General features: G+C 41.3%; 1 long non-coding RNA gene across 3 annotated transcripts in view; it reads right to left on the bottom strand.

Annotated features, from left to right (window-relative positions):
• LOC126041331 (uncharacterized) overlaps nucleotides 1-27153 on the bottom strand; it is a 145371-nt gene that overhangs the window by 98871 nt on the left and 19347 nt on the right. For 2 of the 3 annotated variants that reach the window (XR_007506811.1, XR_007506810.1), the window contains exons 2-3: nucleotides 24892-24979; nucleotides 22191-22830 (exon numbers count right to left, since the gene is read on the bottom strand). This is a non-coding gene — a long non-coding RNA (uncharacterized LOC126041331). Of the gene's footprint in view, nucleotides 1-22190; nucleotides 22831-24891; nucleotides 24980-27153 lie in introns of those variants that run through there. The other variant, XR_007506812.1, reaches the window with a different exon arrangement.

Below are 27153 nucleotides of genomic sequence, written 5' to 3'. Positions count from 1 at the left end.
CCATCCTTCACTTGAATTGATCTTCTCAAGTAGACCTTGGAGTACCAGGTCACACCACTGATAGAAATGAGTGGCAAAACGTAAGAAAATCTGAGTATTATCACACAGTGCTGGCACATGAGTCCATTTTATCATATCAGTTCTTGCAGCCCAAGTGAGATGGCTAACAGCAGCAGGAACACCGTCCCCACAAAGAGCATGTGATGGTGGAGACACTCTTTACAGCCACTGCTATAGTATCCACTGCCCCTATGACCACAAATGCTTCACAAGCCACCACATCCAATTCTGCTGAGAAAACAAGAAAGCTAAACAGAAGTTTGGCCTTGATCCACTGAAAGCAGGAGATCATCTGTAAGTGTTACAAGGTGTTCCCATCCTATGTTATGGCCAGACTCCAAATTGTGCAGAAGCTGAAATAATGGCTTTTATTAAAGGGGATTGAGGCCGGCCCTTGGCTAGCTTCTGCACAAGCTTCCTGAGGAATAGAGACTTTATGCACGCTCGTAGGAGAGCGGAGCTGATGTATCCAGAGAGTTTAGTTTCCAGTTGCTCAGGTAAACACAACTTCAGGCTAATTTTTATTAGTTAAATAAGTTCTCCATGCGCAAATTTACAACACATGTGACCAACTCAAAATTTTAATTACAAGCAGAGAATGATTAAGCTGCTTATTTAAAAGGAAAGACAGAGCAAGTCTGGTGGCCTTCTGGTAGCACTCCATAACATGACAGAGAGGCCTGGGCTGGCACATAGCTCTCCAGCAGCCTCGCTTATGGGGCCAGCAGATGAAGTATAATCATCTGCTGGAAGGGCTCCAATACTCGTCTGGCCTTCCAAAGCCATTATTGCCTGGAAAACAGTGAAAGCTGGGAGGAGGCCAAGGTCCATACAAACACCAAGCACTGGGTACCACTGCTCACCTTGCCTTTCCCAGAAGGGACAGAAGAGTCAGCAAGGGTTGAGTTTTGAGTATTTTCTTTTTTAAGAGGCAGAGCATTTTCTGATGCTGCAAGGTCATAAAGTAATTTAAACCATGGCAATTTCATTGCATCCACTCAAGCATCAGTGGTCTATTTGTAAATTGTTTAAGTGTCATATGCAGACTGCTTTAGGGAAATGCTATGCGCTGTGATGTAGGAAGCAGGGCAGGCTGGGTTTTCTACGAAGTTAACTACAAAACACTGCAGCAAACTGGCCAAATACAGTTACAGTGCAACTGCACACAGTCATGGAGCATGATTAATGACTAAATGCTGAAGTGCAAGAGGGCACTGGGCACACCTCTTACATGGGCCCTAAAGGGGAAGGACTGGGATCCGGCTCCTAAAACATCCAGTATCAGCCCCACAGATGAGGTGGGAACCTCCCTCCTCCATCTCCAGCACATCCCTGACAAATCCCTTCCTCTGTGGGCATCTCTGCACTATCCACCACTGCACCCATCCCCTCTATCACCAGCCCGACGTAGGAGACCCACCCGCCAACATGGGCAAAAACCCCAAGATAACGGGATCCAGCAATTGTAAGATTCAACTTCAAAGACATTAAAAGACATAACATTTTATTTGCCTTCTGCCTTTTAACTTTTGGGACCCACTCAGGTAATGCTTTCAAATTTTTAATTAAAAATAAAAGCAAGGCTGCTTCTGCAGTCATTTCTCTTTGAAGTTGGACATTTAAGTATAGTATCTGTTACCTGAAGACTTTGCTAAAGCTACGAGTTTAGGAAAACTCTGCCCAAAACATATGTCTCAGCAGATCTGGACACTTATTTTGGCTTGATCTAGTTCTATTTTGCCTAAAACTCTTCCTGTACATTTTTTCAGCAATTTAAAAGTAATCTGGAATTCCATGCGGGTTTTTTTTTTGCAAGTAAATTTAAGTTTAACGCATGTTTTTCGTATCATCGTGACAAATTGCCTCCTTTTCAATCCAGTAATAACCACCTCCTCGCTCAACACCTTCTTGCTGTCACTGCAATAGTTAACAGCAGTCCAGATATACCGCTTAAGGAGATAGTTTCATTAACACCTGGGAGAATGGCAGGGCTAGTGGCTCTGCTTTCATAACGCCTTTGCTGCTGGGTGGTGATTCATGTGGGGTGCAGGTGGGCTCTGCGCACCTTGACAAAGCCCCTGCATTTCACATGGTGCCTTCTCCAGGCGAGGCAGCACTCGCAGCCAGCCTCACATGTCTATGAAAGCAAGCACAGCCCTCCAGTCTTCATGTTTCCTCTTAACCACAAAAGCATACTTACATCCTACATTACTCGGTGTAATGGGATCCATCATCAAAATACTCTTTCTACTGGAGGACTGTTATGTTTCATTGCTGAAAGAACGAAAACTTTTGAAGCCTCTCCTTAATTTTCAATGAAAAGCATTTGGTTCCAGGGTGACAGACGAGGCTCTTAAGAGCTGTTACCACCTCGGGTAATTATAAAATGACGGAAAGGGGAAAAAAAAAAAAGGAAAAAAAAAGGAGAGCGAGCGCCAGATTAACACTCTGTGTGTTTGTGCAGGGCTACAAAGGCACTTCCACGGGTGCCTGTGCTGAGAGCTCCGTTATAACAGCTTCCATTTGGAAAGAAAATTGAAGGAGGATGGAAGTGAGGAAAGAAGAAATTGCAATTAAAACCCGAAATGAATTCCAAAATAACATATGAATGGGAACACTAAAAAATACTTTCAGGGGGGGAAAAAGTGGCTTTTGTTTTGATTTGAAAGAACAGTCAAAAACCTCTTGTGCAAGCTTGGGGCTGACTCATGTCCTATGAGCTGGAGGAGGTTTGTCCTCTCCCTGGGAAGCAGGTAAATCTCAGCAAATCGGAGTTTCATTTTGACACTTCACATAATGTACACTACATTAAGTATAACTGGAAAAAAAATCAAAGCAAATCAAAACAAGACAAACAGGCTGAGCAAAGTCCTACGAAATGAAACTATTCCAGCAGTAATAATTAGCTCTTTAATATGGTAAAACTGAGTAATGTACAGAACACAGACCATACAAGAAACATACATACTAGAAGCACAAAAAAGCATTTTGCCTTGGTAAGAGATAAAACGAAGTACTTCTTGGTGACAACAGCTGAACACCAAGGTGGGAATCACGCAATGCATGATTAAACAGGGCAAAAATAAGAGACAAGGGGCATCACCAAGGTACAGTAGCCCTTAACCTTTGATACCCTGGCCCCTAAATCTAAATTGAAACAGAATAAAATGCAAGATTACTAGCCTATAGGTCCACATAATAAATTCTCCCAAATTTTGCCTATTGCCAGCAAAGCATTTATAGTGCTAGTGGGGAAAAGCTAGCAAAGTATCTATTTTGAGCGGCCATGCTCACTGCCAGTCACCAGCATCCACGGACACCAGCTGCATTCACCCATTTCAGACCGGGCCAGCGAGTAAAGGTACTGCTCAACTAGGGGGGGAATAATGGCAAATAAAGGGCGCTTTAATAAAACAGCAGCATTATACAGGACTCTGTCCTCTTTATTTTTTAATAGAAGCCTTTCACGATATGGAACTAATTATCGCCATCTGCCGTCCCCATACTTATATTTCCTCTCTCACAGCTCATTCTTCAAAAACTCAGTAGCTTCCTCCCTTTACATTTGTAAATGCTGTTGACTATGGATAAAATCCATGTTTACTTTGTATTCAGGGCCCATAGGAAAGCTTGTTTTAATCATCAACAGATGTTACATTCTGCTCTGCTGTGCTTGGCACACAACTTCAGAGGGAAATAAAAGAAAAATCTTTATTTTAAATTTAAATTGTAGATTGTTACAGACTAAATAAAATGCCAAATTGTTATTGGAAACAACATGGCCACTGTAATAACTATAACTGACATTTACTTTTTACAATTATAATTTTTTTTCTGGTGCTGTTTAACACAAGATGGTTTCCACATTTCGCAAAGGATTTCTTTCCCCCCTTTTCTCTGAAATGATTTGCAATCAAGCCACAGACATTTGTAATTTATTTTTATTTAATACTTTCCTACGAGTTTATGAAATACTGGGATTATTATGCTATATACAGTAGATAGTTTCTGAATACGTACTCTCCCTCCGGACTCATATTTCAATACACATTATCCCCTTGAACTCATTTATAAACACCCATTATTCCCACAGACCCCACTATAAACATGTAATATCTCTGTGGACTGTTTCAGCCTTATGGTCCTTTTTATCTCTGGCTTCTTTCCTATTTATATTCATCTTTGATGTCTGAACACGCACCTCCCCACTTCCCCCCCCCCGTTTTTGTGTACCCAGGGGATGCGGGTGCCCTCCTGCGGCGATGGCAGCAGTACCCTGCAGGTACAGCCACAGCTTTGCTTTTACTCATTTTCCAGCTGCTAGAAAAACCGTGCTGGCAACAGAGGCTGGCTCGGGCACCTGCTGCACGTGTGTTGATTGCGGCATCCTGACATTCCCTGCTGATGTGATCGACCGTTTCTTTTTTAGCCACTGGTGTGAGCAATAAGAATATGATCTCCGAGCCTCCATTGCCAAGCATTCATCCCACACCCTCTCTTATCAGCTTGGCCCCACATACAGTTACCAAACCAGTGATAATTTCTCATTTCAATTGTATTTCTACATCACCAAAGAACCTACCTTGTGAAATTATTTATATGTTTACTATTGCTCAGAAGTAAAATGGAATAAGATGTTTGAACAGAAAAAACTGACAGATTAGGCATGATAACCCTTTGCTGTACCTGACTACTGAGAGTGATTGGGAGTGCTCATTCTTCTGAAGTATTTGTCCAGACTTTGCAAGATGTCGAATATTGGAAGCAGCAAATAGTATCTGTCCACTTTACTCCTACAGTAACAAAATACACAAAACCAAAAATCACCACATGAGTCTCCAGACCACACCATCCCAGCCTGGATACAGCAAAGGGATGTCTTTGAAGCAAACAAAAGGTAAGGGACATATACTGCCATTTATAATTAAACCTCATACATTTTTATGGGGCAAAACCTAAGTAGTTTGAAAGTAAGGGGCATCCCACACAACCAGAGTCAATTTTAAGGGGAGTGCTGCCTTGAATTCCTAGTCTTCAGAAGAGAGACATTTCTCAATTACTGCAGCATCCTCTTCTCTGTCCTTGACAAATGTACTCTTGCTCTCTTCACAGCCTGTCTGGAGTGTTACTGCAAAGATAATTTCCCCATCCATCACCTGGAGCGTGTCACACATCTCAGCAGCCCTCCATTAGCCACCTCTTCTCCCCTACTCAGACACAAGCTCCTTCTCATCACTTTCGTGGCTCTTCACAATGTCTCCCCATTTTACTGAACATCTTCCAAGCAGCATGATGGGACTTCCTCCTGCCTCCAGCCAGCGTGGGCTACCCGCTCCTGCTCCCTGCCTGCCAGCTTTCTAAACGCGTTTGTGCTTTCTCCCATCCTGCTTTTCAAAACTGAGAATCTACTATTAACACTGGCTGCAAGGGCAACACAGGTGTCTGCCAAACCTCAAACCCCTACCCAGAACTAAGCACAGCCGCAGGTACTCGTGCACTTCAGTTCTCGTCCATGCATAATCCTGCTCGTGCACAGGTTGAAGATGTTGAATTACCAGCAGTGCAAAAGCAACCATCAAGCCCACTTTAAAGTCACAAGTCATTTTTGTCTAAAATCACTTAAATGTCTAAAACCCAGACAAATCAACATGAAAGGGCCAGCACTCAGATTTATCCTCCGAATAACACACAGTTTTAACTCCGTTGTGCATCTCTTGCATTGAGGAGCTATCACGAGGGCAGCAGCAACATCCTTCCACTGAACTTCCTTTGGTTTCTATAATCCTTCAAAGGCCATCATATTGTACCCAAAGCTTTCATTAAATCAACAAGAGAGGGAGAGCCTTACTTTTTGTGCAGTCTCTCAACTCGCCAAGCAATGAAAAGTTATTGTAATCACCCTCACGCTGCCTTAAACCTGCACGTGCACCAGAAAGCTTACAAGAGAGAAAGCTTCACTTGCCTACAGCGAAACGAAGGGGTATGTGCTCCCACCATCAGTTCCCTCTTCCATTTGAAATCACATGCACATAAAAATGCAAAGGCATAACAATGTTGACAAGATTATATTATAATTTTAGACAGTTACATGATTTCATGCCAAAAGACAGTTTAGACGCAAGCTTCTACATCTGTGAGTTTATGCATCAGTGTCCAGGAATTTTTAGAGCAAGTCAAGATGGGAGCAGAAGGAAGCTGTGCTGTACCTGGACTGATACAGTGAATGCCATTGTAGGCTTTGGAAGGATGCAGATGTGGGGGTTTATATCTAAGATAATACATTTATAAAAATACAATTATGCACACACAATTAGTTACAGTCAGATATTGCACACATTTGTGCAATATTAACCACAAACAAGTTTAAAAAATTCTTCTTAGGAAATTTTGAGATCCAAAAAAGAAATCTCAGGAGGAAATAAATCCTTTTCTTTTAAAAATTGCAAACTACAGCACAATGCAAACCAGCTTGGAAAGCAGCAGAATTCTATTTTACATCACTAGTGAATACTGTTATGAATTAACAGCTCATTAAGAAAAAAAACTTTACAAACCATGAATCTCAAAAGAAAGTCAGAGAAACTGTCATCTGCAATTTCCAGTGTGTGAATAAATCTAAAAAGATGTCAACGGACAGAGTTCTTACCAAAAGCCAAACAAACAGGTGTCCCCTGGCCTCCTGACCCTCACATCAACAACGCAATAAAACTCTTCCCATTTCAGGACAAAACCATTTGGTACCAGTACATGGAATAATACCTGCTTCTTAAAATACGGAAACGCATATAACAAATGCCTCTTAAAGTCCCAGAAGAAACAGAGACTTGCACTGTGAAGTATTCCCCCTAGGAATCCCGTAAATCATACCGAAATTTTACTTGTCCTGGAACAGGTTTGCAAATCTGTTTGTGGTTTCTCGTACATTTTTTAAAAGGTATCTGGTCAGTGCGTAAATGAAAGAGTCCTTCAAATTCCAATGTAAAGATCTCTGTACGTGTTATTTTAAATAGCCTTAAACTGCAGACAAATTTGCTCTGAAGACTCAATTATTTTTATAGTTTTAAAAAGTTTTTACTCTCTTATTTTTATCACATCCGACTGATCTGTAAATTAAAGTGTCATTACTTCATCCGTTCATTCCTTCCTATCAGATTTGGCCGTGCTGTCTCCACAAAGGCAGTGCTATCACGGCCTTCGGTTATTTTCTGCTCTATGAACTCCAGCATTTCCCATGTGAAATCTTTGGGTAGCTGAAATCACTATGAGCTTCTCCTGTTTACTTCAATGAGCCTGGTCTCATTTCAGCACAAGGACCAGGCTGGGGCTGAAATGAGGAGCTGAACAGCAGTCCTGAAGGTGGGCATGAAAGGGGGAGACAAAGGGACAGGGAGAAAGAAACGCGTTCAGCACAGCACTAGCAAGAACAAGTTCATATTGCATTTTACATACACAAACACGCATTCTGCATTAGGCTTTAATTCAACTATTTAAATAAATATGTTCATGTAGGAGGGTCTGTGCAGGTTAAACACGGAAGGCACATCAGCAGGCTGCAAATGAGCAGAAACTGGGTTCTCATCTACAGGGGGTCATTTTTTGGGCAGAAGAAAATAAACAGAATATGAAAAGAAAAATATCTGAAAAAAATACAAATAGTTAGATCCTCTGTCACAAAAAACACTTAATTACACAGGTTTGTGTGGTTAAAATAAAATCATGTACAAAAGGAAAGGAACTGGAAAGTAAATGGGAAAATCTGAAAGGGGAGAGGAAATAAATATAAGGGGAGAGGAAATAAATACAATCAAGCAAAGTGAAGAGAGTATCTGAATAAATTGTTTTCAGAAAAGAGAAAACACCAATGTATACAATAAATGCTACTGCAATTTTTTTTTAGGTATTAAAGAGAATTAGGAGTATTTGTTGGTTTTCAGATTTAATGGAGAAACATTATCACGAGGAGAGGCCAGCGTGGTGTGAAGGTGAGAGCATGCTGTAGCAAGTCCACAGATGTGCAGTGATGACTGCCCCACCACTGCAGCTGTGCACAAAGCCCCATCACTACAGCATCTTCTACCGGTCCCCCATCATTTCTCCTCTGACCCCGGGATTTGCACAGCTGGATTAAACCCAGCAACACACACAGGATAACCCCAGTCCTGCATGTCTGACAACTCGGACAACCATGAGGGACACAACAGCAACCCCTTTGCTGATCCCATCATCACCAGTCATTCGTGGAAACGGAGATCTCTCATTTCACCCAAAATGAACTGCACTAGCAGCATATTGGCCAAGAGGGTTAGTGCCATGTAGATCCCAAATGGAAGCGTCTCCTAAAGCCAAAGTATTTTGGCAAGACCTTCTTGAAGAAAACAAGTATGCTGAAGATCAAAAGATGTGACTCATTTCCCCTCATGAATAACAGAAATCATGTTGTTGACTAGCACCACCACCCCTGATGGAGATTTGCATCCTGGTTTCTGAGCATCTTGTGAAAATATATCTACTGCAGCAATTTCTCAGCAGGTGAATCTTGTTTACAGGACCAGACTGATGGAGATCTTGTTTGGAAGAGATAAAGCTCTATGGTGTTTATCATCATTACAGAAGTCTGGGCACAATATGTAATCACTTTATGATAAAAATAAATAGGTCAGGTGTTACCCAGTATAAAAATCTCTGCTCATGCAGATGGTCACCCACATTTAATTTCCTTGACTACCTCTCCATCCATCCATCAATTCCTCTGCACTTGAAATATAAAGTCAATTTGGAAAGCTATTCCAAGATAACCTTCAAAGTCATTTCCAAAAGGTATGCCTCTGATTGAGGATGACAGTCCAGCCACTCTTTGGTGTTACATCTTTGTGACCATAATTTATTGTATTCACTGTGTTTTGCACCGTATTTCAGCGAGAAGAGTATTTTTTTAACAGTATGTGTTAGCGTGCAGTTTATTAAAATGAAAACCCTTTATCTCCTTTGTCACTTCTCTTGGTTCCTTACAGTTTATCCCATCATTGCTCTCTATCATTAAACTAATATGACATACATACATAAATATGGTAAATACCAAATAATAAAACAGACAATGCTAATGTGTCATTCACAAAAGGCAACAAAATTAAAGCTGGGATTGTCACTCCAGCCTTGCATAACACCACGTTTGACATGGGGTGCCACAGTCACATAAAGCATGGGAGATTTAAGAGAAGAATGGATAGGGATACACAAAAAAGCAGAAACAGCAAGGATTTTTTTAAAAATATATTTTTCTGACAGTTCATTGCATTATCATTTATTTTCTATACTTTGGATCATCACTGAAGAAATCCCACGTTCAGACAACTCACAGTGATGGGATAAAACATCATATCAAAAACACTGGATGGTAGGACTGTTGAATTATTCAAGAAACAGGAAATTATTAGAGGCTGTGTTTATTCAGAAACAAAAGTGCCTTGTTAATTCATAGGACTCTAGGTAGTGTGATGATTTGATCTGACACTTTACATAATATAGGCCACCAGAATTTTCTGTATTATTTCCAGTTTAAAGCTCAATAGTTGCACTTGAACTGCAGCTTTTGGAAAATCATCCAATCTTGATTTTAAAATATCCACCATAATGGCCATTAAGCTGTTCCAATGATTAATCACCTTGCCTGATTAACACGTACATTATTTCTAGTCAAATTTTTGTCTACCTTTAATTCAATTCATTAAATCTCATTATACTTTTTTTCTGCTACTTTTAAGAGCTCTCTATTCTCAAATTTCTTTTGCCTGTGTAGGCACTTATTGACCGTGTTCAAGTCACCTCTTAAGTGCCTTTTTGATAACAGAAGAGGCTTGATTTTTTTTTTTTTTTTTTGATCTGTCACTATAAGATAAATTTTCCACTTATTTAATCACCCTCATGGATTTTCACTGCATCTGTTTCAGCGCTGTTCTCCAAGTGTTAGCCCAAGAAATGGACAATATTCCAGAGGTGTTTACAGTGGCAAAGAGAGATGGTACAACCCCTAATCCTACACAGCATTCTCCAGACCCTACATGAAAGGACTGCACCAGCAGATTTCTCTGTAGTCATGCTGAAAGTGACAAACTATTCAGTCAAAGAGAAAGCAGTCTCTGTGACAGAGACGCATCCTAATGTCTCAAAGCAATGATCACACAATTATTTTAAACTTTATTTAAGGTCATGCAAATGACCTTAAATGGAAGCGCATTTCTATTAATTCTCAGATCACTAATATGACACATGATAATAGCTTTCAAAACAAGTAGTATTTCTCAGACTGGAAAGGAGCATACTTGCACAACGTCAGATGAAAAGCAGAGTAGCAGCTTATCTAGAATTGTCTCATCCTCTCCTACATTTCCAGGCAGAGAGCAATAGCTCTTAGAAAAACAGAAAATGTTGCAGACTGGGAACGCTAGGCATCCTTTTTACGCATTCAAGGGCTGTTACTCCTTGCACAACATAGAAATACCATGAATTGGCAGAGAATATCCAATTCCCATCTTGCCCCAAGAGGAATGAGGCACTTCATGAAGAGCCAACAGGCACACCTGGCATCCCAGCTCATCATGCATCTACAAGCATCCCTCCCAAAGAAACCCCACTGGTTCCTTGTCATTCCCATACCATGCACCCACCATGGCAGGTGGCCACACGCTGAGGCCAAGTGAGGTGTTGCCGGTGGCTGCCTCCCACAGCGCGCAGTGGCCAGGGCCACCCCTCTGTGACCATGGGGCGTGATGATGCATGACAGACCCTGGATGCAGAAGAAAGTGTGAAATTACATCTACTGCTGATGTCACATGAAGGCATCTGAGAGTAAAGGGAAATACAATCAAGAACTCTTGAAAGAAAAAAATTGCCCTTATCCAGGGCTGTTCACGTTCTTGTAAATGGTGTTCAGATTATACTACTGTAGTTTACTAAAGGGCGAGATAGCAAATAGGCTTTTTTATGATAGATGGTGGTGACACAAAACTGGTCACCGCTCACTGTGCAACCCTGCCCCACGCCATGACCTCGACCCATTTGATGTTTCAGTACAATGTAATTTTCCAGAACATTAAAACCATCAAGACCGCAAAAACATTGCAAGTTATATTCTACACTTAAAATATTTCAGTTGCTCCAACTGGATCCAAGCAAATTAAAGCTGTAATTAATTTATCTCCTGCATAACCCTATGCCTTGATGAGACCTTTACGTTTCATATTCGAAGCAGAGGAAGAAACAAAAGTCATAACCATAAGAAGGAACTTGGTGAACATCTCAGGAACTTTTACTGCAGAAAAAGCATCCTTTGTCTGCTGCTGGGATGTATGCATTTTGCTGCATCAGGCTTTTTATATTTTTTTTTTTTAATAAAGAAAAATGGCTCCCTTTAAATAACATATGAACAACAGGAGCAAGACACAAGTTTTGCTTTGAATGCTGTATCCTTTTCTGCATCTGCACAGGACAGACCGGGGTGACCAGATCAGACCCTGGACTCTCGGATCTTTCCCTTAGCTGTGCTAATGAGTTGATTCTGAAGCTGCAAGGAGTCCTCGCAAGCTGTCAGTGTGCAGAAGCACACTGTGAACCTGCTGCACAGAGAAAGAAGCAGCTGCTCTGCTCCTTCCAAGTCCTCCAACGCTGAGGACTCTCTCTTTCAAGCACACACACAGTAAAACAGCGCAGGGACTCCATGAAAGTGGGCAGCTGTAGACATACACACAGACAATGTCTTATGAATCTACAATCACCAAACTGCTGCTTTTTTGCCCCAAAGGGCACCCTGTGTATATGTACCTGCACAGCACCTTAGGCTGTAGGAAGTGTCCCATAATTCCAGCTGCCCACAGACTGACCATGGTCAAAGTCTTGTTTCTGCAAGTCCCCATCAGTGGTATCAATAGCACATGAAGGCACCAGAGGAACTGCGGAGACTCCCAAGATTAACTAAAGAGGAAACTATCAGAATACAAAAAATTTTCAGCGATTATTTTTAATTTTTCAGAAGAGCCGCGTGCTTTCAAAGTGCATTTCAGCAGAAGGCAGCATCCTTTATTTCTATAGACAACTTTGAAATGTATTCTCTTTAAAAATTATACCACTTCTTCACATCTTAATTAATGCCAAAACTTTATTTTCTTCCTCAGTAGTGTATTAGAAAGCTGCTATTAATGTAATTTAATTTTTGTAAGGAGCAGCATTTGTTTTCTATTTAAAAAAAAATAGGTGGCTCTGAAATCCTGGCCTGTCAACATCGCTTAAAACACTCCCAGTCCATGCCTCTACGTAATAAATTAAATCAGTGTTTTAATTGTGCCCATGCTTTGTGGTTCCTGGCAGTACAAAAAGATCTTCTGTGAATGCACGTCCCAAAAAATCCTACCGAGTGATTAATTACTAGTCTGGAAGATATAAATATGCTTTTCAGTAAAGACAGTATGGACTGCTGGAAGCTTTGGCCTTATATATCTCTGTAGATCTCTTTCACCCAGCAGACATCATCTTAATTCAAACAAGATCCTAGCTTCAATATTTACTGGCAGTACAAAAACCCATCTCTGCCCATTTGCCCTATTTAATTAATACAAGATACAGATATATATTTGAAATAGAGGAATACAAGATATGTTTATTCATATTTTAGATTTCTCCAAGTTTTCCTCATCCTTAAATAAGCCATCCAACATGGTATCTTAAGTTCTGCATGTTCTAGACAACATAGCCCCTCCAGAATAATGTTTTTATTAGCATCTGAATAAAGAACAGCCAAGCTGTAGGTCCCAGCCTTGTGTATTTCCTCCCTGCGACTTTGTGCTGTCACAGATGGTGGCTTTGCTCTCTCCTTAAACCCTTCTCCTGCTCCAAATCAGTTCTGGGAGAACCCAGCAATACTTGCAATCTGTTCCCAGCTTGTTGTACGATAAATGTTCAAGGAAAGGAATTTTACTTTCCTTCCAACCGGAACACCATCAAAATTAAAACTGAAGCTATTCCACCTGCACGTCTGGAGCAAGTCAGTGGGGTCCAGTTGGAGCTCCAGCAGGAGTTTCCATCACCTCAGGGGGAACATCTCCCAGCAGGGTGAAGAGCAATGGGCAGGAGATAATTCAGTAGAAGGAAAACTAATCTAAAACAGCAGCGAGTTGGAAGGACCTGGAACCAGCAATGCAATATTGAACTTCTCACAGTCAGGTCACCAACACAAGCCAAAGCAACCTAAGTGGAGATTACTGCTTAATGGCCTGAAAGAGGGGAATGATGGATCATAATCTAGCTCCTTATCATAAGGAACACAATTTATTTCACTACAAGCAAGAACATGACAAAGACCAGCTCCATCCTTACTCTTTGAAAAGGTCTGTCCATAATCAAGGAACAGACTGAGATATGAAAGAGAAACATGTGCCTGTTTTGAGGATAGAAGACTAGAGTTTTGCAATTCTCTGAGCACCAAAATTCACTGAAATCACTGGTGCCATTGTGATTGCTCATCAACAATACACATCTTCCAGCTGACATTTTTCATTTGGACCTTGTGAAAAACCACAAATCAAACATACATAAGAAGGTAGCCAACTTCAACTGAGGAAAGGTCTTTAAAAAACAAGAAAGAAAATAAACCTTTGATAAAATAATTGCTTCTACTGTTATTTTTTTTTGCTATTGCTTCAAAAACAATTTCTCTTTCTTTCTTGTTCATCTATCTGGTGTCCTGCTGTTGTGCAGATGAAAGGTCCGGTCTCTTTAAAATTTCATGCAGGGCTCTTTAGAACATCTCAGTTTTAAATGCCCATGGCAAAGACAACAAAATGTAACAGTAAATGGAAAGCAGATGAAAAAAACCCTGTTTATACACTTCATAAAGGTAGTGTGTGCGACAGAAGGTATATTTTCACACCCAAGCATAGTGGCAATAATCATTCTTAAAATCACTGAACCACATAACTTATATTCACTGAAGTATTGACCACAACTCAGCATCCCAAAAGCTATCTGTAACTTATCAAACCTAGGTGGCATACAGTTATATTACCTGGTAAGAAAACTTTTCTTCTCCTTCTACCCTCAAAGTAGAGGTTCTTCCAACATTGCAGTAGCCTGACCTTAACAACAGAGGACACATACTTGTGGCCGCTTTAGGGGGTGTAAAGTAATGACCTTGGTGAAATAAAAGCACGAGTTGTGCAAGATGGATATTCCAGCACAGCCACAGGCATCGACATGGACCACACACGTCCTACCACCTACCACCCATCAGGTTCTTCTTACTCTTTGCAGCACTCATGTGCTTCCCTGCACATTGGGTGAGTAGCCTGTAGAGATGTGCACACATTGACACAGGTCATCTGGATTTATACATGAACCACTAAGAAGCAGCTGTTTCCAACCTTTCCAAAAAGACTCTCATTTCCTCTTTCCGGAAATGGAACATATTTGTATTAGAAAGATGAGTAGATTTCACTGACATTTCCTTCAGGTAATCTTGCCACTCAAATAGCTTGGTTTTACCAAATTCGAGACAACGGGGTCTCACAACCTATTTCAAATTTCTACAGCTCGTGAGCCAGCGTGGTAACCACCACCATCTGAGGCAGCACCATTCAAGTCCAACAAGGTTGTGTGGTTTTGTAGCATCTTTTTGTATCTAATAAGTATTTTACCAGAATGGTCACTGAATTTAAAACTGGAAGCCACAACATCTGTTTCCTGTATCTCTGCTATTGCTGCTCTTATTTACAGCATTCACAACTCAGCACTCTCAAGGATATATTCTTTAGCTCACTGTGGATTTGAAGCACAAGTGTCACATCTGTGGTGCCGAAGCACCTAGGGAGGAACCAGTGGACTCCCTGCCCACAAAGAGTGGGAACATGTATAATAAAAAAAAAAAAAAAAAAAAAGTCAGAGGAACCAGTTGCCAAACCTTGAGACACTTCAGGTAGGAAGAAATTTATAGATTATTCTTCAGAGAACCATCCTGATACCTAATCATATTTGCACTCAAGATGTGACAATATGGACTTTGACACAAAACTGGAATGTGGGTAAAATACTGGAGGTATTTGTGTAGGTTCAATAAAAATAGTCTAGCATTTCTGATTATAAAAAAAAATGTTGAGCCTATTACATCACAAGTGCAAAGCAGTGAAGACTGTGACAAGAAAGGAACCCCTAAGCCTAACAAACAAGCCACAGGTGGGTGAGCAGCACGAGAGGCAAAACATCTCTTCTGAAGTAGCACAAGCATTCCTAAGTACAGAGGATTTTTGAAGTGCTGATTATAATATCAGTTATAATACACTACATACCGATGCAACAAAGACAGAGGACAGGATTTTCCCCTTTAGGAACAGTGTAGTTTTAGCTGTGTAAAGTCATTATGAGTGGAGTTATGTTTTGTACACTAAAAATGAAAAGAACAAACAACTGTATCAAAGTGGGCAAGCCTGAAGGTTTAGACTCTCAGCATCCTGTAACAGAAAATGTTACCCTGCAGGAATTGCTTGCATTAATCAAAATACTCTGGTAGCTAATCCCACATTGATAACAAGGGCTAACCACACAGGGAGGTCAGGTATGTGATGGCACAAAGTAAAGATTCAACCAGGAAACATCTCTGCCATAGCCTAGAGGTCGGGTTTGGAGAGCACTGCACAACATCACCCACAAGAAGAAAAGTCATCCTGTATCTGAACGAGCTGCTGATCAATATGCTCATCCTGAATAACCTCGTGCCAAGGCAGTTTCAAGGAGGCAAATCAAAATCAGCAAACGTTCAACAGAGCAGCCTTGCAGATAAAGGATGGTATCGCAGAGTGACGCATGACTGAGTCATGGACTATTCGATAGCCAGAAACAAGTCATGGCTTAATAAATGGGCTTGCTCTGGCCACATCCCTTTGTCATATAGTGCTAATAAAACTGAAAAAACCTAATTGCATCAGCCATGACAGAGGAAACAAAGTCTTTCAGTCAAGACTGAGCTCATGCATCCAGAACAAAACCACCCCAAGTGATCTGCAGCCAATTTTTGTGATGTTATCAACAGGAATATGAAGCACAAAACACTTTCTGTATTACCAAATAACTAGGTGAAGAAGCCCAGAGCTCCAACCGGGAGCAAGTCCATCCCGAGCTCAGCAACAGCACATCAGCTGGCCAAGCCTGTCAGCAGCACCATGACAAGGGTCCTATCAAACACTGAGAACAAGAAACCAAGCGCAGGAGATCCAAGCAGAAAGAGCACAACAGCTGCCCCCCCCCGCAACACTTCACTAAGCTCACTAAGCTCTGCTATAAGGGTCAGAGCAGGGCAAAAGGGATGAAGAAAATAGTCACGTGGATGTTGCACATACTGTGCATTTTACAGAAAATTTTTTTTAGCCTGTATTGTCCATCTTACCACTACTTTGTATAGCTAGGTATTGCCTGCAGTATTGCGAAGTAAAATAACCCAAAGGACCTGCCATGCCATGGTCTTTCAGTGTGGGAAAGAAGCAGAGGAGTGCAGGAGCGATTTGCTCCTCCACCCAATGCCACGCTGGGGAACAGCCACGTCAGCCCCAAGACCCAGCTCAGGGCAATGGCAATCCCACCACAGGCAATGGGAAGCAGGAAATCCCTGGCTTTGCTCCAGCTGCCCACACACCAGGACCCACAGCCACTGGTGACTATGCCTGCACGCAGCTCTACTGCCTTTAATTAAATGTACATCACAGAAAAACTTCCAACTTGGAATCATTCCAGTACTCATCTACAACTACTTCAGCTTGAAATATCTGTATATTTAAAACTACTGGACTTGTTTTCCACAAAACTGACTTCTACTTCCTTCCTTCTTCAACAATGATCACATCATCTATGGAATTTGAAATTTCAGCTTCAACAGTTCTGAGTTTTTTGGCTATGCAAAAAAGAGGAATTCAAAAGGGACATTTTTGCACTAAGATCCAGAAATCCAACAGACTCAGAATTATTTAAAGAAATATTTAAACAGATACTAGGCAAGAAAAATTTCAGCTTTAAAAAAACTAAAGCAAGCTATCAGTTACGGAAGCTCTGAAAGGCATTAAACCAATAATGGTTTTGTATCAACTCCTGAAAGATTATTCATATATTAAAACAAGGAATAATGGACTTTTCTTGGAAAGTCATGTTACTTTAACACACACATAGGCTTCAGAAACATAAAAGATCTCTTTAGGTCTGTTTTTGTAGAAGGGATTAACTGAAGATCAGTCGCAAGTTTAAATCTTTATTTTGCTTGTGTTGCACTGAGCTTTCAGCGCCGCTGCACCTGAACTATTCATATTTTTTAGTCTGAAGCAAACCCTGGGACTAAGGGAAAGGTGGGTGAGCCCCAGCTCCACTTCCCCTCTGCAGCCACAGTCACCCTGCCAACCCCCAGCAAACCCTGGGAAAGAGCCGATGCCTGGGAGAGTGCCAGTGGGAGCAGTTTGCTTCACAGGATTTAATACGCACATGAGTCCTGCAGAACCACTTTTAAGTGTGTCTGTCCCAGCTGGGGTAGACACACATTGCTTTGGGCTTTTAAGGCTGAAAATAACATGGGTGATTTTGCACAATAATCAGACCATTGCAATATTTCCACCCAAATGGCTTTTGTAGGACCATAATGGAAGGTGTAAGTAAAAGGAAATCTCTGTTATTCATCCCAGACTTTAATCAAATGAGAAGGATAAACTGTGTTTCCTTTGAAAAGCATGTATGTGGTACAGAATGCAGTATCATACCAGAAAGGTCTTAATAGAAAATGAAAAACTCAATTCTATTTTCTATAAGTAGGGAAGAAGTAACTTGGGGTTATCCTTTTAGCTTATTCATGCATTATGGACTCAATAGGTTAGTCTTAGTTTTTAATACGTTATTATTAATTAGACATGGCATAGCCAGCAGCAGAAAGCAATTAGAAGAAAAAGAAACAGTCCAAATTCAATGCATCCCAGTCCACAGGACTCTGCTCACTGCCCAGCTGGACCTTTGCTGCCCTTGACTGCCCAGGAGACACTTTTGGTCTCCTGGCTCCCATGCAAGTGATACAGGAGAAACACGCTCATGCCAACAGTACGGGCGTGATGGGGAGGTGGGGAGAGCAATGGGCCAGATCTCCCTATATGAACCACTGACCACCCTTTGCTCTGCACCCATGGATGGGTTCGTACCTCACCAGCCACGCAGGCCTTGAGCACCCCAGCCAGAGCTCCTGCCTGCTGCCCATGCCTGGCTGGCTGTAACGTGCAACCCTGGGCAGTTTTCACCCACTTTTCTACAAATCACATCTGTGGAACGTATCTGATTTTTAACAAAATGTGAATATTTCACATAGTAACAATACAAAATTTTGGCTACTGTGTTTTACCTCATTAGTGGGACATACAGATCACAAGTTCATTGTTAAGATTTTCCAAAGATCAAGCATTTACTGATCAGAGCTTGATGCAAAAAAGGTTGAAATACTACTTTAACGTAATTAAGTTTAATTCCCTAAAAATCACATTTCTCCTGCAATAGAATTTATTGCAATTGCAATTTTAAATTAAATGCCATTTGAGTTAAGTGAAGCCTGTTTATATATAATGCTTAAGTTTGTAAGTAACCAGAAGTGGTCATAAAGGTCATTTTCTGAAGGCAGACCCATCCCAAGTAACTCATGTGCTTAATAAAGGTGTTCACATCACCACCACACTCCCCTAACAAGCCCTCAGCAGCAGGGTGACTGAGAAAACACAAGCTGAGCCAGTCCAAGGGCCATCAAGTACTGCCAACAGTCTCTTGGCATTTAATTGTGTTCTTATGAAAAATATCAATCTGAGTAAGTACCTCAATCCATTCTGGAAATGCATTTGTAGAAAACTCACTCCTGGCTAAAAAGGACTTATCTACCAGAATTCACTATATAAAATTGCTCTTCAGCATTACTATAAGTTGGATTTTAGTGGTAAAATAAAACTGTAACAATACCAAACCAAACCCTCACCAATTATCAAAAAAGTTATGAAAAATGAAATGTGGAAATTAAGTACAAAATTAGCACAAAAACTGTGAAAAACTTGGGCCAGAACCTCATTGGCTGTAAAGCTGGTGTCATCTCTGCCTGTAAGGGACCTGTGACAATGGCTGCTGCCTCCATCCTTCCACACCTGCAGTTTTCACCCACACATTCAAAACCCCTTTTATAGGTGACAGACGGATCGCCAGTTATCACATCTCCCAAAGTTAACGCATGAGCTGAGATAACCTTTAAACACTTAAACTGAAAAAAATAAAGAACCCAAGCAGGCTTTTCTCTTCCTCCCTCCAGTGTAGCCGGGCACAAGCAGCATCCCAGCTGGATGCACGGAGCAAGTCATGCTGAGCCCCAGCAGCAACCTGTTTTCGGTGAAGGAGCGGGCCCAGCTTTACAGCCCACCGTTCCCTAGGGCAGAGAGGAGCCATCCCCAGCCTCAGGACATCGTGTTTGTTGCTAGCTCTGGAAGGGGCCATGGTACAGTTAATACGTATTAAAATACCATGATATCCACCCTGCAACCTTGAGCTGTGCAGCAGTTACGCAGTTCCCAGCCAGACTGTGGCGTTGAGGACCAGGTAGACAAAGCTTTCAGTTTCACAGGCAAAAAAGCCACAAGAATAATTCTGACACACTTTTTCTAGCTCCTCCTGAATTACTTGAGCCTGAGTTTATAATCCTATATAAAACACATGATGACGCGCTGCTGAGGGAAGCTTTTATCGACACTTCACATAAACCAGTTGAACAGCCGAGGCTTTCACATGTGCGATGGCTGGGTGTCCCACCCTGCTTTGGTGAAGCCCTGTGCCTAATGCCCGCCTGCGCCCACCAGCCGGTACGTCCCCCCATGGCACAGCACAGCACAGCCCAAGCTGTAGCCAGCTGAGCCCCAGAACAGGGCTGGCAGCACAGCAAGGCAGCATACAAACCCACTTGGGCACAATAAAGGAAGCATCCTCGTTAGGCACTCTGTGCAATTAGCTTGAGTCAGTTAAAAGCACATTTTTGCTTGGCCTTTCTACATCTGTGTTTTCCCCAACATCTTGACTTCCTGGTTGATGCTCAAATGCTAAAATTCAGCTCTCCTTCCATAAAGTATTTTAATCTAAAAATAATTTGAACCATGTTTATTTTTAAGAACCTTTACCCTCCAAAAAATAATGTTTAAAAGAAAGCAACTTTAAACATTAATATAGAGTAAATAATTGCTGTTGCTTTTGTTGCAGATAAATCACTTTTAATCTAAATTTTTTTTTCAAAAAAAAGATCAAAAGTAATATTAATCGTGCTGGCCAGGGAGCAAAAGGACATTCCCAGACATTAACTGCTTTCCAAATATGAAAAACATATTAAATATCTCTCTTAAAACAAGATGTTTTCCTCATGTTTCCTTTGGGAGAAATCTGCTGGGTGCATTCCTCCCCAGGCTCGGCTTGGGCATCACCAGCCAGGCTTGGCCGGGGGCGGGGGGGGTACCCGCTCCGCACCGGTACCACCTGACATACCAAACCTGTCCGTATTGAGCCATGGGGATGCCCCTCACCACCGGCCTGGGCGCCCAGCAGGCTCCAGCACCCCAACGTCCCTGTCCAGGACAGGGCAGGATGATGATGCCACGAGATGCCCGCGCCACCCCGCCTCTCCCCTGCCCGTCACGGGCTCTGCACCAATTAACCACAGTGGCAGGCCTGGTTTACACATGAATTATGCACTGGGAGTCATCCCGATTTTGCAAATTGATTTTTCTCAAATTTTTCTAAGAAAGCACACACACGGAAACTCCCACTCCATCTAGCTGTCGCCATGGCACACGTGGATCAGACACCACAGACAGATTTTGCTTTTATTTAATTATGACCTGTGATTTCTGTTGCAATAGGATCAGAGGCAAGAGGGAGGAAAATGCACTCAGCAGCATAAGGAAATACAATTAGGCTTACTCCCAAATAAGATCTAGTAAAGCTGTTTTTCCTTCAGCTAGGTCCGCCCAGGCTGGCACAGAAGCCCAGCCTGCACATTCAGTCTTCCTCGCTCCCCCCGCGCACACATTAAGAGTGGAAAAACATGAGTCAGTGGAAAGGTGCTGCCTCAGGCACACAACTTACAGTAGCAAAGCGGCATTAAATCCACAATTTGAATTTGTTATTAGGACAAAATGAAAGGGGGGAAATGATGCTCAGTGCTGTGTACTGGCCACAAAGACAAGGCCATCAAAAGCATCACTTCTCCCAGAGGTTTTGTTCCTCTTTCCCCTCAAAAGACTTTTTAATGATTTAAAGACACATCAAGGAAATACAGGTGGTTTCTTCTAGTACAGGAATTGGGGAATTGCACCACCAGTCCGGCCTCCTCTACCCCAGGGTGAGGCACACCAGGTGTCCTATGGGTGATGCCACCAGCAGCTGGTCCAGCCCGCAGCCACCTGCTGCCAGAGGTGTTCAATTCCTTCAATACCAATACTGTTCCTTACAAGCAGACATGCATAAAACCACGCAGCTCCAGCCTGATGTCTACCGACCTGCAGCCTCCCCGTGGCATGGCACCTCTGCAGCGAGGTTGCTTGTATCCCCAGCTCCTGAAAGATGGAGCTCTGGCTAAAAGGGAAGGGATGATTTTCTTTTCCCAGCAATAAAGGCTTCTCACCCCGCTATCAGTAAGTCCTTCTCCCCACACATTTACCCTACTCCCCCCCAGCAGCAGGATGGACCCACAGCCAGAGGAAGGCTGCCGAGCAAAAGCCAAATCTACTGTTGGATTTGGTTTATGTATTTATTTTTAACTGAAGCCAGTCACCCTAATTACTTTTAAAGCATGTGAATTCTGGTCACACGAATTAGAGTTTCCTGTCAAAGTAATTTTCCTGAAAGAGCGGTTTCTCTGGAATAAGCTTCTCATCTGCTAATCCACCAGAGCTGCAGCCGCCAGCCCTCCCAAAACAAAAGAATACGGTTTTTCTCTCAGATACATGAGGAAGAATTTTATTAGGCTTTAGTGTACATGTATGATTAGAATAACAGAAAGAATAGTTTATTTGTGAGAGAACTGACATAAAAACAATACCCAAGTCCTCAGAGGATAGATGCCTTTTAGCAAGGAGCATTTAAAAAAACAAACACAAAACAAAAAACAACAAAACCCCACATAGGTCCCTCATTTTTTCAATGTAGTTTCTTCTCTCTACCTCACTAGTATCCTTTTTTTTTTTTAACAGAACAGCAATAGTATTTGAACTTTTACCAACTCCTAATGAATTAGGATTTTTCATGTTTATCGTCCTTCGTAAGAAAAAATTCCCACATACCCTAGTGATAAACAGCACAAAGCACAACACAAAGTGATAAAACTTGTTGGAAAGTCCATAAATACAGATCTCTAAAGTGTTTTAATGTGAAATATATGATAATTCTCTATTTCCCTGCACTTTGTAAAAGAAAATTAAGAGTGAGCATCACAGTATTTGTAAAATAAAGCTGTTCAGTTTCTCACATCAGTATGGTAGCATACTGCATGGTCCAGATGTTACAAATCCTATTAAAGCAGGAATTAGCCATCCCTAACTTACCTGCCAGTTCCCAAGTGCAAAGCTCTACACTTTGGCGACCGCTGATGGCACTTAGGTCACCCACAGAAAAACAGGATACAAAGCATGCTTCAGCTGAGAGGTTTCATGGAGTCAGAGGTGGCAGCAAGTCTCCCTCTGCATCCTTCACATGTCCCATCTGGGTATTGACAGGACCAATAAAATCTGTGAGTTGTTTGGGATCACAGCAATAAAACCCGACAATGCCTGTCCTTGACTGCGATTAGAGAGCAGAGTCTTGAAGGTACCAGCCAGCTGTGCCCAATCTGTTGGAATGCATGCCCTTTTTTGAATTATAACACCAAAAAAGGAGCCTACATAAATTATTATTGTTTTCTGATTCACTGTTAGATTAATACTCAAACAGAAGACGTACAGTCTCAAGTTATTTTCAAAACATTATAAGAAGAAACAAATATTTAATATATTGATTTAAACTTCTGTTGGGCAAAAGTACTTTAGACCATACGCTCAGCTTATTGTTTCTACGTATGTCTATGCCACCGCCAATACTGACAACAGACCTGTCACATTCAAGACAGCATACACAATTGATACAGTAAAAAAACAAACAAAACGAGAAAATATAAGTGAGGCTTCTCCCCAGCCTTTTTTCCTTTCCTATGAAAGAGACAGTTATCCCTGCTCCAGCAGTACTTAGATAGGCACACGCAGAATGCCTACAGGCTACAGTTTTTCATTTTCCTTTTGGCCGACCTACAACTAAGCTGCCAAAATAAACAAACTTACCCTTCCAGTCAGGCTCAAAATGAACCAGCAAACTGAATTTTTATGTCATAAAAGGAAGCAAAAAAATAAGCAGGAACAGTAAAAATGCTTAAAATATCGACACTTTTTTTCCAGGAGAAGGGAAAATAAATTTATGAAGACAAGCTATTTAGCGATGATTTCAGATGCTAATGACACAGTCCTCAATGCATCCAACGCAGTATCACAATCACAGTCTTCTTTCTAAAGTCAGTGAAGAGAGAAAGTTTGGCCCCATGACATCAGGGAACAAAAAATAGACTTTTTAGGTCAGAAGAGGAAGAAGCACATATTTTGAAAGCTACCTCATCTAAATCACTCTTTGCAGAGCAACAACTTCATTAAACTACAAGTTTGAGTGACATTTTTGCTGCCCAGTGAAAGCTCCAGAAGCAACCTGGAGACGAATCCAAAGTCTCCCTGCTGACTCAGAGCTGCAGGGATGCCCCAAGGTCACCTGGGCAGTCAAGAGCCAGCTCGGCTTTAAAGAGCTGGTATTGATATTGTCTGGGGACTCTGAGTTTTCTCCATAGGATCCAGACTACTTTCATTTCTAGACCTAATCATTTAAAGTTCAAATTCAATATTTCATTGTGCAATAAAGACCTGAAAGATGAACTTTTCTGAAATGCTGAAAACACAAGAAGCAAAATTGAGATAACATAGATCCAGAGACTGGAACAATCACCTCCTGCAATGCCAGTCAGCACTCTTCAGTGTTATCTTGGCACAGTTCTGCCTCTGACAGGCCAGTAACCACAAACAAAGCTAATCCTTGAGACACAGCACAGCATTTGCAGGCTCCCCCAGCCAGGACCAATACAGCAGCTCACCACGTCCTGCATGTACAAAGCCACTTAAGATGTTTCACTGAAGCAGTGTGTCGTGTACTGACTCATGCAAGAGATTTCTCTGACCGCTTGGTTCATTAAAAAAAATGTTCATTTTAATTACTTTTAATTAATTTAATTTACATTTAATTAATTATGCAAACTAGTTGCTCTTCAGAACTGGAGTGGTGCAGTCACCATTAGGTAACACTCACGCTGACCACCCCAGCAGGAACATATAGCTCATGGAGTACAATAGCTCCAGTGGTTTTGGCCATGCGAGAGGGGGAGAGCACTGAAGATTACTCCAGCATACATCACACCAGCCCAAAATCCCACATGTGATGGGAGACAATTTTCCATTTCTCCTTGCAGCAAGGAAACTTCCTTCCTTCCCTGGGAAACAGAAGATGCAAACCTCACAAAAGGTATTACTACCTCATGTTCTTAGGATTAATATGTCAATGTAAATATTCATAGGGGAATGCCACAAAGGAAGCCACTGGTATACTTTCAAACTGCTCTGTTCTTTTGATCAGTTATAATGTAAATTCCCAAAGACCAGCAGGATAAAACAAAGAAGTTGTACAAGTAACAGGTACCTGTGCACAGGACACCAGACCTGAAGACTGAAATTCTTTAGTTTCACTTCACTGTAAAAAGTGACACCTGTGCTCTCCAAAGTCCTCTCTGGAAAAAAAGCATAGAAAATTCATGTATTTCCAGGTTTGTGACCAACCTTGCAGTGCATGGTAAAATAAGATGAGTGTGAATGTGCGCAACTTGCTTTTTTTTCTGCTCGTAAGATTCATTTCACTTAAGTTTGTAACAGTCCTTTTTTTCAAGATAAAAACATACAGGAGGCTTCTTACAGAAGCTGTAGCTGTGTCCCCATCCTTCAGTGTGTAATTTTTCTTTACATTTGAGCTATAACAGAGCACACATGCTGCTTCATTTATCTCCACTGTTCTCATTAAACTAATTACTCTGTAAAGCACTTCAAGTACTTTAAAATACCAGGATACATTTTCAGGTTAGCTCAATGAGGCCTAGATACAACACACATATGTTGAATAATTCCTGTATCTTGGAATAAGACTGCAAGTCCCAAATATATCTTGGAGCGGTCCAGCACTAAGGCTGAGGAAATTTACAAGGCTGAGGAAATTCTCCAGCAGCAGATCACACTGAGCACTTTGCATCAGGAAACCGAGGAAAAGGATCAGGACCAGCAGCCAAGGTCTCAGACAGCCCTTCAGAGGACTTCCAACCACCCTGCCCCTGTTCTTTCCAATGCAACTCAAGTATGTGATCTTTTTTCCCTGGGGCAGGTTTTGTCATGCTGCTTGCTTACAAACATGGCCCTACTGTATTTTTTTAAATTCTCATTATGAACAGGGAAGGACCAATATGAAAACAGCCCTTGCTTTTTCTCTGCACATCATTTTTGCTTACAGTAATTAAAAGAAGTTTCTATTCTTTTTATCTCTGCAGTGGCAACACATACAGAGAAGTAACAACTGGAGCCTGCTTGCCTCACACACCATAAACAGAAACATTCACTAAGCTCTGACTGTAGAGCCCTTATTACTGATGATAATGTATGAGATGGAAAGAAAACAGATCGGTTTTCAGAGGCCAGAGCCTGCAGTTAAGGGAAGAAGGGTAAAAAAAAAAAAAAAAGGGAAAAAAATCAGATTTTTAGCTTGTAAACTGCAATTTTGCTGGAATCATTGAAAAAGAACAAGGATTCCATGATGTCACTTTTACGGTCAATGCTCTGACTACAACCACACTTTACTGACCTGCCAGTTTGAAGTACTAGTATACCAATTCACCACTTGGCTGCATAAAACAGTGTAAAAATACCAATTTTAAATAAAAAGCCCATTTTGTGATTCACATATATGAAAGTACAAATCCCAAGTACCTGCTGTGTCAAGTAAAATACATAAAGCATTATCAGGTAAACACACTGGAAAAATACGAGTGCCACATAAAGCAGTCTGGAAGAGTAACTTAAAATGACTGATGTGATGCTTTTTTTTTTTAATGTGCTTTCACCCTTCTTCCACTTACTGCACTCATTTCCCTTTTTAAAAAAAAAAAAAATCCCCCTTTATACACTGCCTTCATTTGACCCTTTCAGAGGATAACATAGCATTAATAAAATAGGCAAATATACAGACCAAACCAGAGCATGATATATATCATACTCAGTTCCTCCTGAAGGACAAGCTTTTACAGGGAATTTGTGTGGATGGAAAGACCAACTTATCAAATTAATTAGAATTTTGTATGTTATTTTCCTTGTTATTCTCATAGAAATAAAAAAAAAGAGGAATTATTTCTACAATATCTATTCTAAGATAAGACCACTGCAGATCCAACAGAGAACCAGAACAGTGTAAATCTCTGGAACACATATTTCCAATATTTCACTATTATTCATACAGTCTTAAAATAGCTAGTAATTTGGACACAAACAAAATGAAGCATTGTCCACAGAGATTTTTGCATCCAATCCTTGAATAAACCTAGCACATAAAATAATAAAGTATTATATGTATTTTATAACAAATGGCAGCTTTACAATCAGCTCTGTTGGGTCCTGTAGAAGCCCAGCACGAGACCCTGCCCTCAATGCCTGCAATGTTAGTGCAGACCCACAACATGCCAGAGGGATGGAGAACACCTCCTGAGGCACCAGGAGAGGCAGGCAGCAAGTCTGTGACTGACCTCAGAACCACCACAAGACTAGATTCCCTTCTTTATAAAATAAAATAAAATAACCCAGCTGAAAACTAGTGGGAAGACATGTAGAGCACGCAGCATCATACACCAGAAACACCTGATGGCAGCGT

The sequence above is a fragment of the Accipiter gentilis genome, chromosome 7, assembly GCF_929443795.1.
Source record: "Accipiter gentilis chromosome 7, bAccGen1.1, whole genome shotgun sequence".
Taxonomy (NCBI): Eukaryota; Metazoa; Chordata; class Aves; order Accipitriformes; family Accipitridae; genus Astur; species Astur gentilis.
This window is presented reverse-complemented; position numbering and strand designations above follow the sequence as displayed.